This window comes from Eumetopias jubatus, unplaced genomic scaffold, assembly GCF_037043125.1.
Source record: "Eumetopias jubatus isolate StellerSeaLion01/CBP00866 unplaced genomic scaffold, mEumJub1_p1.0 scaffold_7, whole genome shotgun sequence".
Lineage (NCBI taxonomy): Eukaryota > Metazoa > Chordata > Mammalia > Carnivora > Otariidae > Eumetopias > Eumetopias jubatus.
Genome location: NW_028274813.1, coordinates 104,700,483 through 104,716,286, shown reverse-complemented (window position 1 = coordinate 104,716,286; position 15,804 = coordinate 104,700,483). Strand labels below are relative to the sequence as shown.

Below are 15,804 nucleotides of genomic sequence, written 5' to 3'. Positions count from 1 at the left end.
TAAAACAAAACGCTTTTTATTCCAAGTGTTGTAAAAAGCCAAAAATAAAGTCAAAATAAACCTTCACTGTTTGCTCTCAACCTTTTAATGTTAACCTCTTCCTCAGAACACCCCCAACTTAAATAGGACCAGAGAAGCAGTAACAGAACACTCAGCACGCTTTCAGCAACTCTTATGTGATCTAGCGCTACAGTGGATTTCATAACAAGCAGCTTCCCCGACCACAACAGCTCTCTCTTCTCTGACAGAATTATTGTGAATATTACTCATCTGGCTTGTAGATTGTTTGGTATACTCCGTCATCTTAATCCTTTTTATAAGTACAAGTCACCCCTTTCTTCCAATTGGATAATTAGTAATTGCTCTCTCTTTCTAGGCAAACACACACACACACACACGAAGTTGCTGCTAATGTAAAGATTAAATTTTTGCTGGCTTCAACTTCTGAACTATTAACTCAGGTTACTGTTTAATTATGACAATCATGAGATTATTTCAAATAAACACAGATTTTAAATCCCCTTCCTATTTGTCTAGCACCATTAGTTAAATTTGGGAAATTTAACAGAATTATGTAAAGTTATCTCAGCCAGGAAATCTAAGAATGTGTGTGGCTGTGATACAGAGGGATTATTAGTAACATATGAGCCCAATGTGGGTGTCATTATTAGTGCCTCCATCAAATTAAATGATATAGGCAGCCAAGCATTACGGTAAAATGACAAACTCTGAAGTCACACACAGACCTAGGTGATAAATCAACTTCTATTCATTTCTAGTTGTGTGATCTTGGGGAAGTAAATGTTTCTAAGCCACAGTTTCTTCAAATATAAAATGAAAATAGTTACCACCTTCTTGTCAAGGTTGTTGTGAGATTATCAAGATAAATTGTTGCCTAGCAGAGTCTCCTCCTTTGAAGGCACTTAAAATAAATGACAGCTATTATTACTAATTACAATGACTTACAGTGAACAGAATTTTTACATTTATTTGGCAACCAACATTTATCAATATCCTTGGTACTATGCCAAACTAAGAATGAAGAGTGGATCTTGGAGAATGAAAGGACTGAACTGAAATCATTAGGCTTTACACTAGGATCTGAGATTTATTCTTAGGAGTTTGCAAGGAATTTGGAAATCTGTAAAACTCAAAAGCATAATTCAGATGTCAGATGGTACATTAATAAACATAATACCAAATTTTTCACACACAGCAGGATGTACACCCTCAGTTCTTAAGGTAGCTTAACAAAATGGCATGCACCAAGCCTGCTCTGAAAAATAACTGAACGACTTTCATCCTCACAATACACAAAGACGTCAATGTTTAGTTCCTAGTTCTCAGAGGACAGAAAACACAATGTTAACATCAATCAGTTGCCTAGGATAGATTTTTGGCTATAAGGCCTTGGTAAGTATTAGTTTGTCATTAGGTACCAGTTAAGAAAGAACCAGGAATGAAAGCTATTATGAGAGAATCCATTTTGCATCATAAAAAGGGAGTTAGAATATAGAAACCTTAGGTCTCTAAGCAATCCAATCTTAATAAGTAGCATTATTATTTTTTTGAAGTTAAAATCTATCCTATTTCAGTTTACTATGTTAAGACATACAGTAAGAAGGTTGGGCAATGGGACTTAGCAATCAGTGGACAAGGACCAACACTCACAAAGATTTCTCTAGAAGACAAAGACTGTCAAACAAGAAGACAGTTTCAGAAAGTGGCAAGTGGTATTACAAAAATAAAATAAGGTAAATGGGTTAATATGAATTACTGGGGGAAGGTACCATTAGATAAATAAATCTGGAAGAACGGACGGCTTAACGAGGAGTAAGCCAGGTACTAGGAAGGAGCAACCAGGTTGAGGGGCCATTAAGTACTGAGGTTTAGCACTTAAAATACACATTCTATAGATTCCAGTTATCTTTGACCTGTTTCTATTCCTTACTTCCCCAATCCAATCAGTTAAGAAGTCCTGCCAATTTCTCTTTCCTAACAGTCATTTATTCCTTTTTGCCAAACATCCCACTTTAAAATCTTTTCCAGGGGTGCCTGGGTGACTCAGTCATTGGGCGTCTGCCTTTGGCTCAGGTCATGATCCCAGCGTCCTGGGATCCAGCCCCGCATCGGGCTCTCTGCTCCGCGGGAAGCCTGCTTCTCCCTCTCCCACTCCCCCCTGCTTGTGTTCCTGCTCTCGCTCTCTCGCTCTCTGTCAAATCAATAAATAAAATCTTTTCCATCTCTTCTTTTCCCGACTTTCTCTCAAACACATGTATGTTTGCACAGAGATGAGCATAAATTTAAGAGATAAGCCTGTCAGAAAGGGGAGGTCCCTGAGTTTTCTACGTTATAATCTAAATAATGAGCATGAAAAAGTATTTCATTTTCAGAAATAGAAAATGAGGGCACCTGGGTGGCTCAGTTGGTTAAGCGACTGCCTTCGGCTCAGGTCATGATCCCGGAGTCCCGGGATCGAGTCCCACATCGGGCTCCCTGTTCAGCAGGGAGTCTGCTTCTCCCTCTGACCCTCTTCCCTCTCGTGCTCTCTCTCATTCTCTCTCAAATAAATAAAATCTTTAAAAAAAAAAAACAGAAAATGAGGGGTTCCCTGGGTAAGAGAGGAATATGAACAAGAAATAAATAAACTCTATCAAGATGGAATAGTATCTGATGGGTTGTAGAAAGCCAAAGGACCCTTCATTGAAAAAAAAAAAAAACACTAGGGAAAGAGGAAGGGTGTTGAAAGTATGTGGCTACTCTAGATCCAGGAAAGGTATAACAACTCATCTGGTGTAAGATATGGCTACAAAAGCTACTAGTTTCCTCTACTCTGTTTATCAAAACCTTATTCTCCTTTTATTTTTTTTTAATTTTTTAAAAGATTTATTTATTCATTTACGACACAGAGATAGAGAGAGAGAGAGAGAGCATGAGCAGGGAGAGAGGCAGAGGGAGAAGCAGGCTCCCTTCTGAGCCAGGAGCCCGATGTGGGGCTGGATTCCAGGACCCTGGGATCATGACCTGAGCCAAAGGCAGATACTTAACCAACTGAGCCACACAGACACCCCCCTTATTCTCCTTTTAAATGGCCTGGTTAAAAGGCCATATCCTGAAAGAGGCTGTGAACTTACCAAGCCAGAATTAATTTTTCCTCCTTTATAACTCATATTTGAACTTTCATTTAATTGAATTTATTCTGCTTTATGTTACACTATTATTCTTACAGATACTGCTATCATCTTGCTTACATCGCAGAGGGGATAAACAGGAGCAAAAAGTAGAATACTAAAATGACCTATCTATGAAGGCACTTCAGTAAACTGGGAAAGGTTAAGCAAATTCATTTATTCTGTTAATATTTACTAAACAACTACTACGTGTCAGACATAAAAGCAGACATATTTTTCTGTGTTCTCTTGGAGTTTATATCCTTGGAGACAGTAGGAAATATTAGCATTTATTAATATAATTATTCATTTATGTCCATCTTTCCTACTAGATAGTGAAATTCTCTAAAAGGACATATCATTTTTTTTATTCCCCCTAACAATGACCACTGCACCTAGTACACAGCAGGTGAGAAATAAGTGTCAGTATTGGGAATACTTTACACAAAGGCTTTTCTAGTGCCCAGTCACAAGGCCCCGTTTAAAGGTCCTGACTTGGCCACCAGTGTTCTTCTTCTTGCTACAGACCCTAAGCCCTCAGCCAATCATCCTTTCCCCTTAAGCACTGCTACTCACCATTTTTATCTTTGACGTTCTCCCCCACTCCATCCCTGACTGACTAACCAAGGTCAGCTTTTGGCTCTCTGCTTTTCGTCTCCAGAATATGAGTCTCACTAGCATCACATTCTGATTCCACCTTAAGCCAATCTATCTTGTCTTTCCAAACAGACATTGCAATTAAGGCAGAAAAACAAGCACTTTCTTGCTCTAAAATGAAAAATCTACATCTTTGAAGCTCATTAAAATAGTTCCTAAGGGGGCGCCTGGGTGGCTCAGTCGTTAAGTGTCTGCCTTTGGCGCAGGTCATGGTCCCAGGGTCCTAGGATCGAGCCCCACATCGGGCTCCCTGCTCAGCGGGAAGCCTGCTTCTCTGTCCCCCCACTCCGCATGCTCGTGTTCTCTCTCTCGCTGTGTCTCCCACTGTCAAATAAATAAAATCTTAAAAAAAAAAAAAATGACCCTCCATGGATGTAGGTTTAAAAATAAATAAATTAATTAATTAATTAAAATAAAATAGTTCAAAGGTTAGGGTCCACTCTGGGAATTATCCTCTCTGGGAATTTCTTCATAGCCACAGCCAAAGGGGCAAATTTAACTGCAAATGCATATGTTCCCTTAGACACTAAAAACGTCACTTAGTACAACAGCCTGATTTCAGACTGAGACAAAAATAGGGTGAAACAGAAAAACCTTAAATTCTAGGGTGAAGGTTCAGATGAAAGACTTGCTGACTAAAAGGGAATGGTTGGTGACAGGGTGGGAAAAAAAAAAAGCCATAATTTCAAAAGAATGAACCTGAGCTATCCCAAAGAGCCAGAGTTTCATTTTTACCAAAAACGTCAGGAAGAACTATATTTAATACTAAATTATGTTTACTGAATGGGTCTGGATTTTAGGTATAATTATCCTATTTCCTCTTTGAGGTTTTTTTTACCTTTAATGCTTAAAAGTCCTACTGTAGGGGCGCCTGGTGGCTCAGTCATTAAGCGTCTGCCTTCAGCTCAAGTCATGATCCCAGGGTCCTGGGATCGAGCCCCACATCGGGCTCCCTGCTCAGCCAGGAGCCTGTTTCTCCCTCTCCCACTACCCCTGCTTGTGTTCCCTCTCTCGCTGTGTCTCTGCCAAATAAATAAATAAAATCTTTAAAAAAAGGAAAAGTTTGGGGTGCCTGGGTGGCTCAGTCGTTAAGCGTCTGCCTTCAGCTCAGGTCATGATCCCAGGGTCCTGAGATTGAGCCCCACATCAGGCTCCCTGCTCTGCGGGGAGCCTGCTTCTCCCTCTCCCACTCCCCCTGCTTGTGTTCCCTCTCTCGCTGTGTGTCTGTCAAATAAATAAAATCTTTAAAAAAAATAAAAAATATTTTTAAAAAAGTCCTACTGTAGGGTCTTATTTATTATAAATTGCACAAAATCTTTTTTCTAAGCAAATAGGATATAAATAATAATTTAAAAATTCTCACAACTGGTGAATAACTTTAAATACATATTAAGTCTAGTCAGTAGGAAAAAATTTTAATAGACCTAGTAATGTTACAACTATTAAACACGCTGTATATAAACATCTGAGTACTGGTCAACTTTATGTCATGAGGCTATAAATGCATTAAATACATTAAAACGCCAAAGACTAGTAGTATTCAGTATTAGTGGCTAGGAGGGAAGGACAAAATCTGTATATTAAAGGGGCGTCTGGCTGACTCTTGGTTTCAGCTGGGGTCCTGGTTTAAGCTGGGGTCCTGATCTCAGGGTCCTGGGATCAAGCCCCGCATCAGGCTCCTTGCTCAGCAGGGAGCTTGCTTCACCCTCTCCCTCTGCCTGCGGCTCCCCCTGCTTGTGCTCTCCCGCTGTCAAATAAATAAATAAAATCTTAGAAAAATGAAATAAAATAAAAGTGGTTATTACTACAGCTGCCCAGCTAGCTCGGTCAGAAGAGTGTGTAACTCTTGATATGGGGGTTGTGAGCTTAAACCCATGTTGGGTATGGAGATTACTTAAATAAATAAAATCTTTTTTTAAAAAAAGTGGCTATTACTACATGTTGGATTATGAATTTTTGTTCTCTGTACTTCTCTGTGTCTTACAAGTCATCTATATAAGCACAGGTCAGTTTAACAATAAAAAAATTAAACATTTTAAAGGTGGGGGGTGTCTGGGTGGCTCAGTTGGTTAAGTGGCCAACTCAGCGTGGAGTTGACTTAAAAAAAATTGGGGGGGCGCCTAGCTGGGTCAGTTGGTTAAGCATCTGCTTTGGCTCAGGTCATGATCTCAGGGTCCTGGGATTGAGCCCTGCTTCAGACTCTGCTCAGCAGGGAATCTGCTTCTCCCCCTCCCTCTGTGCTCTCTTTCTCTCTCAAGCAAAAAAATAAAATCTTTAAAAAAAAAATTCTTTTAAGGTAGGGAAAAAAAGAACCTGAGGGTTCCACTCTGCAGAGAACTGGAGACACAATTAGAAGTCCTACTAAATAATCCCTATAGTAATTCCTACTGAAGTTATTATTACAAAGTTGTATGGCACGATGTCTTTATTTATTTTTTAAAAGATTTTATTTATTTGCAAGAGAGAGAGATAACAAGAGAGAGCATGAGCAGGGGGACTGAGCCATCCAGGTGCCCCAGCACCACCTCTTTAAAAATCAAAAAAAGTTGTACCAAAGTCAATGGCAGTAAGCTGTATGGCTGGCAGTAAGCTCAAGTGATAGTTTTTACTTGCAGCACACCTCCAATTAAAATATCTTTTTAAGGAAGAACAAGCAGGTAGGAAGGATGAGATGGGAGGGAGGGAAAACACATATTTTATCCTAAGTTTAGATTTGTACAAAAAGTCAGCAGGAGGGAAAGAGATCTTTTTTTGTTTTTCTTGTTTTAGCCATGTACTAAACATACTTGGTTTAGCCCCAACAGTCAATATCCCTCATCAAATAAAGAAAAAATGACCAAGGTATAAAATTTTTCACAATGCCTTTTATCTCCATAAACACTGCTACTCTATGGATTCTGCCACCATTCTGAAATGCCTCACCTTTAGGATATCAAATGACAAATCTCTCTAATCATAACCCCTAACCCCTTCTTTCTAGCCTTTTGGTTCTGCAGGTTCCCATGATCCCTTACTTGGGAGCCACTGGAGGACTCCAGTACTTTGATCTCTCAGTCATATTTCTGGTTCACCCTGATCATCACCAATATTTCCCTTGCCACTCAGCCTGATTTCAAGACCAACCATTTAAATAAGGATCTCACTATGGTGGATTTCATGGATGACAAACTAGTTCTGAAAAAAAATAAACTTAGTCAAAAAAGGATAGTAAAAGAAATCAAACACCATCATCCATCATCATAATTTCATAAAAGGGCATTTAAATACCAAAAGTAGGAAAGTCACTCTCAAAGGAGAGTGCAGTCCCAGGAAGAAAGGAAAAAAGAATAAAAACAAACAAAAAGAGGGCGCCTGGGTCGCTCAGTCAGTTAAGTGTCTGCCTTCAGCTCAGGTCATGATCCCAGGGTCTTGGGATCTAGCACCACACATCAGGCTCCCTGCTCAGCGGAGAGGGAGCCTGATTCTCCCTCTCGCTCGGCCTGCCACTCCCCCTGCTTGTGCTCTCTCTGTGCCAAATAAAATCTTTAAAACAAATGAATTAAATTTTTTCAAATGTAAAATATTTTAATTTTCAAATTTAAAGTTTCCTTTATAATATTTGTCCATGTAATTACTTTCCTTACATAAGAAAATCAATTTGTAAAACTATATTCAGTAGTGCCACCAGAACTGAAGCTTATGAATGTCAATTCAGAATTTTCAGGATGAACAGAAGGCAGTTAAATGACATTAGTCTCTGTCCTTCAGCAATACTTGGGGACTTTTCCCTACAGGCCTAGGATCGCAGAGCAGGTGTGGAAAAGGCTCAGAGCCGTCTTCCATCACTCACCGTGAAGATGACAAAAAAATCAAATGACAAAATCATTCCTCTGAAAGAGAATTTAAAGACCACTAAAAATAGACATGGATACCTTGTTTTAGAATACATCTTTTGGAATCTCTTCTTAGAAGATATTTTCCCCACTTTAGCATGGTTCTTCCTTTCCCCTTTTCTTTAAGAAATTTGCCCCTCTCGGGCACCTGGGTGGCTCAGTTGTTAAGCATCTGCCTTTGGCTCAGGTCGTGATCCGAGGACCCTGGGATTGAGCCCCACTTTGGGCTCCCTGCACAGCGGGGAGTCTGCTTCTCCATCTCCCTCTGTTCCCCCCCACTGCTCGTGCTCTAATAAATAAATAAAATCTTAAAAAAAAAAAAAAAGAAATTTGCCCCTATCTACACCAACCTCCTCCAAAGCCCCTTATAATAACTGAATGGGCTATGTGGGAGTAGGAGGATGGGGGCATTAAAGACTTAACTTAGAGGAGGACCATTAAATGATCAGAGTTAAACATTTGAAAATTTGAAACAAGAGATGGAGAGAGATCAATGGTTCTCAACTTATTTGACCATAACATACAGTGAAAATTATATTGTATTTCATCATCTCTCACTTGATTATATTTCTCTCCCAAATGGGTCTCCTTGCTTCCACCCTTGATAACCTTTAGTCCGTTCTTAATACAACAGTTAGAAGGATCCTGTTAAAAACTAAATGATGAGACTTTCACCTCCAGCCAAAACTGAGTGTAACAGATCAGATTTACCCTCCTACCTGAAACAAAGAAAAAACAAACAAGTAACAAAAATATATGAAATGCTTTTCAAGACAATGGACATCAAGAAATGCTTGAGATTGAACACCTGGGTGGCTCAGTCGGTTAAGCGTCTGCCTTCAGTTCAGGTCATGATCCCAGGGTTCTGTGATCGAATTCTGAATCAGGCTCCTTGCTCAGAGGGGAGCCTGCTTCTCCCTCTGTCTGCCTCTCCCCTGCTTGTGCTCTCTCTCTCTCTGACAAATAAATAAAAAATAAAATCTAAAAAAAAAAAAAAATGCTTGAGATTCTCTCTCCCTCTGCCCCTCCCCACCGCACATTTTCTCTCTCAAAATCTAAAATAAATAAGTAAATCCTTTTTCTTTAAAAAAGATTTTATTTATTTGAGAGAGAGACACAGCGAGAGAGGGAACACAAGCAGGGAGAGCGGGAGAGGGAGAAGCAGGCTTCCCGCTGAGCAGGGAGCCCGATGCAGGGCTCCATCCCAGGACCTTGGGACCATGACCTGAGCCGAAGGCAGACGCTTAACGACTGAGCCACCCAGGCGCTCCTAAATAAGAAAATCTTTAAAAAAAGAAAAAGAAAGAAAGAAATGAAAATGGTGATTCTCCAAAAGATGAGAAACAAATGAGGTATCTTGTACAATTGCCCCAGCTTACTGCCTGAAAGAATTTCTAGGCTGTTACGTGCGTGAGGAGGAATAACCCAAACAGAACCCAGCAGTCTCCCAGATTGAGAACAAAGAGCTGCAAGTTTAGAGAGGGTCAAAAGAGCTAGAGTTTACAGGGCAAAGTACAACAAAGGAAAGCCCTGCATAAATTCTAGAGATCTACAAAAGGTCCCCTTCAAGTTTTATCAGCTGACTACTGGTCAGCACATGTGTGTGAAGGAACCATCTAAGGCGGAAAAGAGAAAACAGTCAAAAGTAATGAGGGAAAAATACCTGTAGCTCACACAGGACAGGGAATAGTGCCTGCTCCCACCACCAGAGAGGAAAACCTCACCACACAGCATACATAGCCACCCTCTCACCTCGGTACCTTTGCACTTGCTGTTCCCCCCACACCTGCCCTTCCCTGGACATTTTCCTTCCAGATATCCTCTTAACTTGCTTCCTTATCTCCTTTAGGTCATTTATCAAATGTCACCTTCTCCTTCCACTCCCCAAATCACCCACGCGTCCTTCTCTGCTTTTTCTCCACAGCACTCATCACCATCTAACACACTATATATTTATTTTACTTATTGTCTGTCTCTGTCGACTAGATTATAAATTCCATAAAGGCAGGAATTTTTCCTTTAGATTCTTTAATTACTTACTTAAAATCCCTATGTTATAGTTTTAACATCTGGACAATCTCTAGGTCTGGTTGTATTTGTGTTGCTTCTTTTGTATATCTCTTAATTTTTATTTTTTAGATACTATGTCTAAAAAGTAGAAACTGAGGAAAACAGTATTTATGCCTGGAAATAAGCATACCTGTTTCTGCCAGGCCATTAGGGTGGGGATCTGAATCAATCTAGGGCATAGGTGAGCTGGGTTTGGTCTTATTGTTTTTGTTAGCTTCAGTGCATCACAGCTTCAAATTCTTCCAGTGCTAAACTGACAATACCTTGTGTTTTAATGTGAGGAATGGATTACTGGAGAATTTCTCTGAAAGTTCTTGCTTCATCCTCAGTTTTTAGTAGGTCTTTATTTATATATATATATTTTTAAGATTTATTTGAGAGAGAGGGAGAGAGAATCCTCAAGTAGACTCCCCACTGAGCAGGGAGTCCAAAGGCAGGGCTTGATCCCAGGACCCTGAGATAATGACCTGAGCCAAAATTAAGAGCCGCTTAAGTGACTGTGTCACCCAGGCACCCCACATCAGGTCTTCTTTTTTTAAAATTTTTTATTGTTATGTTAATCACCATATATTACATAATTTGTTTTGGTGTACTGTTCCATGATTCATTGTTTGTTCATAACACCCAGTGCTCCATGCAGAATGTGCCCTCCTCAATACCCATCACCAGGCTAACCCATCCCCCCACTCTCCTCCCCTCCAGAAACCTCAGTTTGTTTTTCAGAGTCCATCATCTCTCCTGGTTCGTCTCCCCCTCTGACTTACTCCCCTTCATTCTTCCTCTCCTGCTATCTTATTCTTTTTCTTTTTTCTTAAAATATGTCCCACAGCAGGTCTTCTATACCTGTGCATAGAGCAGGTGTCTTCGTGTTCCTGCCCCCACCCCAAGTGGTAGACTAATGTTGCTTGTTACTTGGTGAAAGACTAGGGGTGGGAACAAGATTCTCTTGCTCCAGGTGTGGCCTTAGGCAGGCCCTGTACAGCTGAACCCCCAGGGGTACAAAACCTGTTTCCTACTCAGTGCAAGATCTATATAGCTCAGACAAGTTTCCTACAACGATTCTGTCCCTACCCCTTGCACTGACCCCTTGCCCTTCCCATGGGGCAACTGAACTCTGCCGACTCTGCCTTGTATTCTGAGAAGTTCTTGGGCAGGAGGAAGCAAAGGGCAAGGATTTTGGTTAATTTACTAATGTATCCCTGTTTGGCACATAGCAGGCACTCAATAAATGTGATTAATTAACTTTATGTTGCAATAAATATGCAAACACACACACAGCTTAAAATAACCTTACCAACGGTATTGAACTTCTTTTGTAAAAAAACTGGTTGCAACCAACTTAATTGATTTTATAACCCACAAATGAGTCAAATCTGCAATCATGAGGAGGGTGGGGACTTACACAAAAGAAGTACCGTGTCAGTACAGCCATGTGCAGAGTAAGGCACTCAAGAAAGATACAAATCCCAGAGATGAACATACTGAAGAGATGTCTGTGTTTCTGTCTTTGGTTGCCCTTATGATTGTCTCCTGAAACCTTACAATAGCTCCCCATTGACTTTTGTTAGAGTGGATTTCTTGCCCTTACAACCCAATTATTCCTAATACAACCTTAATCCAATATGTATCATTCAAATTTTTGCTTTTTTTATTTTTCTCCTGGCCACAAAGCAATGCTAGCAAATTCACGTAATTGTGGTATCTTGCCCAACAACAAATTCCTGACAACCATCCTTTGGTGGCCCTTCAATGCTATTCAGCAATCAACTTCTTTGTTTCTGCACAACTCCTATCCTGAATCTGTCAAACTTTCCAACCAAGTTGAAACTCTCAAAACCATCCCCAGTACTCCCAATCCACCCTCAGCAAATGACTTTGCCACCAAAATGAGACTAAGATTTATCTGTCCTGGGCTCCCTCAAATTTCTATTCTTTAATTCAAAGGTCCTTTGTAAAAAAATTTTTTTCACCTCTTTTCTCTGCCTCCCTCCTATCTTAGAGGAAGATTTAAACCTTCCTTTGATGTGGCTAAATCTTTCTAAGCTTTATTCTTTTATGTTCTGTTTATTTTTATTTTTTAAATTTTTTTTAAAAATTTCATTTGTGAGAGAGACAGAGAGAGCACCAGTGGGGGTAGGGGGAGAAGGAGAGGGACAAGCAAACTCCCTGCTGAGCCCAGAGCCTGATGCTCCATCCCAGGACGCTGAGATCATGACCTGAGCCAAAGTCAGATGCTTTAACTGACTGAGCCACCCAGGGGCCCCTTATGTTCTTTTTAAGTTATTTTTATTATATTTCAAACATAAAAATAAAGATCATAAATACCTCTGTACCCATCAACTAGCTTTGTTGAATCCTAGTATTATGTCATATTATTTCAGACATCTCTTTTTTAAAAATTATTAACATTATAGATTGAGGCCTCCTACGTACCCTTTCCTCATCCTGTTCCCCCTTCTGCTCCCAAGGGAAACCATTATAATGAATTCAGGATTTATCATTGTCAAGCACAGATTTTAAGCATTTACTACATATTTCTATATCCATAAACATTATATATTATTTGTTTTCCAAGATATATTTCTTAATATTTTTGACCTCTCCACATTTTCTCCAATGAACATGTTATTAAAGAAAAATATTCTCTACTTAAAAACAGCAATCTTTTTCTTTGCCTCCACCTTCTAACTACTGAGATTTCTAAATGAGTAATCTATACTTGCTACTGCCACTTCCTTACTACCTACTTTTCCTATATCCATTATGTCGACTCTTTAAATGGAGAGTGGGTGATAAAGACAATAGATCAGAAATTAAGCCATAGGATAAAAGTTGGATCTTTACCTTAACCATATACAAAAATTAATTCAAAATAGATCAAAGGAGCGCCTGGGTGGCTCAGTTGGTTAAGCAGCTGCCTTCGGCTCAGGTCATGATCCTGGGGTCCTGGGATCAAGCCTCACGTCCGGTTCTCTGCTCAGCAGAGAGCCTGCTTCTCCCTCTCCCTCTGCCTGCCACTCTGCCTACTTGTGCTCTATCTCTCTGTCAAATAAATAAATAAAATCTTAAAAAAAATACAATAAAAAATAAAACTATTAACACTCTTTGAAGAAAACACAGGGGACATTGGATTTGGCAATGACTTCTTGCTGACAACAAAAACGCAGGCAACAAAAGATAAAATAGATAAATTGGACTTGATCAAATTTAGAAACTTTTGCACATCAAGAGGTGAAAAGACCTATAGAGACCTATATAAACCTATAGAAAAGACCAACCTATAGAATGGGAGAAAATACTTACAGATCATAGATTTAATAAGGGATTAATATCCAGTTATGCTAAGAACTCCTATAATTCAACAACAAAAAACCCAATGCAATTCAAAAATGGGCAAAAGATTTGAATAAATACCTCTCCAAAGAAGATATATGAAGGACAATAAGGATATGAAAAGATGCTCAACATCACTAGCCATTAGGGAAATGTAAATCAAAACCACAATTAGGTACTACTTGATACTCATCAGGATCTAGGACTACTATTATAAAACAAAAAAACCAAAACAAGACAATAACAGACAATAACAAATGTTGGTGAGAATGTGGAGAAATTAGAACCTTTGTGTGTTGGTAGGAATACAAATGATGCAGCTCCTATGGAAAACAATATGGCAATTGCTCAAAAAAATTAAACACTGAATTACCATATGAGTCAGCAATTCCACTTCTGGGTATATACCCCCAAAGAATTTAAAGCAGGAACTTAAGCAAATATTTGCACATATATGTTCATAACAGCATTATTTACAGCAGCCAAAAAGTGGAAGCAACCTTTCTTCAAAAGATGAACAGATAAACAAAATGTGGTATAAACCTATAATGAAATATTATACCTTAAAAAGGCATATTTTTTATTAAAAATGTATATATATATTATTATAGCCATAAAAAGTAAATTCTGACACATGCTACAATGTGAATGAAACTTGAGGACTTTATGTTAAGTAAAAAAAGCCAGTTACAAAAAGACAAATATTGTATGATTCCACTTATATATGAGGTACCTAGATTGGTCAAATTCATAGAGATAGAAAGTAGAATCGTAGCTGTCAGCGACAAAGGAAGAATGGATTGGGGAATTGTTTAATGGATATATCAGTTTCAGTTTTACACAATGAAAACAGTTCTGGAGACTGCACGCCAATGTCAATGTACCCAACACTACTGATTTGTTTACTTAAAAATGGTTAGGATGATAAAATTCATGTCATATATATTTTATCACAATTTTTTTAAGTAACAAAAAAAAAAAGAGTAAACTCTGGAACCAGGTTACCTGGCTTTGAATCTTGGCTTTGCCCCCTCCTAGCTACCGGACCTTGGGTAAATTACCTAAGTGCTCTTTACCTCATTTCCTCAGCTATAGATGGGATGACATTTACAGTACCTACGTCATCAATTTGTTGAGATGATTACATTACTAAATATATATATAAGCTTCTTTTCATTTTTTCATTTTTTTTTTAAGATTTTATGTATTTATTTGACAGAGAGAGACACAGAGGGAGAGGGAACACAAGCAGAGGCAATGGGAGAAGGAGAAGCAGGCTTCCCACCAAGCAGGGAGCCCAATGCGGGGCACGATCCCAGGACCCTGGGATCATAACCTGAGCCGAAGGCAGACGCTCAACGACTGAGCCACCCAGGCGCCCCATACATATAAGCTTCTTTTCAATTAGCAATAATCGCGCCTCGGGTAAACCACATCGGCTACGATACTGCCACTGCGCAAAGCTATATATATATAAACTTCCTACAACAGTCCTAGCACACAGTGAGTACTATTTTTAAGGGTCTGTTATTATTATTAGATTCAGCATTTTGAAAAGATAATTTAATGTGGAATTCAGGCCTATGGGCAAAATTGAGTTTCTCCTCTGCAAAATTGAATAAGACAATTCATATGCTGTTTTCAGGTGAACTCCTGATATAAAGCAGCACTACCACTTACACAAACTGAGAAAGATTTCCATATATCTTATTTTTTCAAAGATTTCATTTATAATTTTGGGTATTTCTTCTGAGTTTGCTTTAGTAGATGTGCAGAATGTTCTAAGAATTTTTTTTTTTTAAGATTTTATTTATTTCACAGAGAGAGAGAGACAGCGAGAGAGGGAACACAAGCAGGGGGAGTGGGAGGGAGAAGCAGGCCTCCCCGCAGAGCAGGCAGTCCGATGCGGGGCTCAATTCCAGGACCCTGGGATCATGACCTGATCCGAAGGAAGCCGCCCAACGACTGAACCACCCAGGCGCCCCCGTTCTAAGAATTTCTGTTCAGAGGTTCTAAGCAGTGCTATTTACTGGGCACATTTACCCAATGTCTATTGACTCATCAATCTGTAATGAAAAGCATGGATTTAATAGCCATCTGGTGTAGTGCTGTTTCTATGGCATCAGATGTTTTACAATGTCCAAAGTAGAATTATTCAAAAGTGGCACCTTTTCTGTTTCTTCGCTAATCTCGAACATAATACTGACCATTTCTAAGCAAAATGGTAAAATGAACAATTCTACAACTGTGTAGAATTTCCTATTTTGTGTTTGTAAATGTTGAAAAAATTCAAATTTTGGGGACGCCTGGGTGGTTCAGTAGGTTAAGCGTCTGCCTTCGGCTCAGGTCATGTTCCCAGGGTCTTAGGATGGAGTCCAATATTTTGCTCAGTGGGGGGCCTGCTTCTCCCTCTGCCTGCCACTTCCCCTGCTTGTGTGCACGCACTCTCTCTCTAACAAATAAAATCTTAAAAAAAAAAAAGAAGAACATATGTTTTAAAAAATTCTAATTTTTTTTTCCTGTGAAAATGGGATATTTTGTGGTGAGGGATCAGTGTATAGTCTGCTGGGAACTGTCTATTCTGCAAACTCTTCCTTGCAAATAAGACAATTAGGTTAGAGAAGATAATCATTTGGGAATACCTATCTAAACTTGAGATAATCCTCATCAGAGGATCATCACTGACTGAATAATTATTAACC

At 39.3% G+C, this 15,804-nt stretch overlaps 1 protein-coding gene and 1 pseudogene across 6 annotated transcripts in view; both read right to left on the bottom strand.

Moving 5' to 3' along the window:
* ZNF609 (zinc finger protein 609) overlaps positions 1 to 15,804 on the bottom strand; it is a 252,841-nt gene that overhangs the window by 157,490 nt on the left and 79,547 nt on the right. The window lies entirely within an intron of this gene.
* LOC114206590 (U4 spliceosomal RNA) lies at positions 14,497 to 14,567 on the bottom strand (annotated as a pseudogene).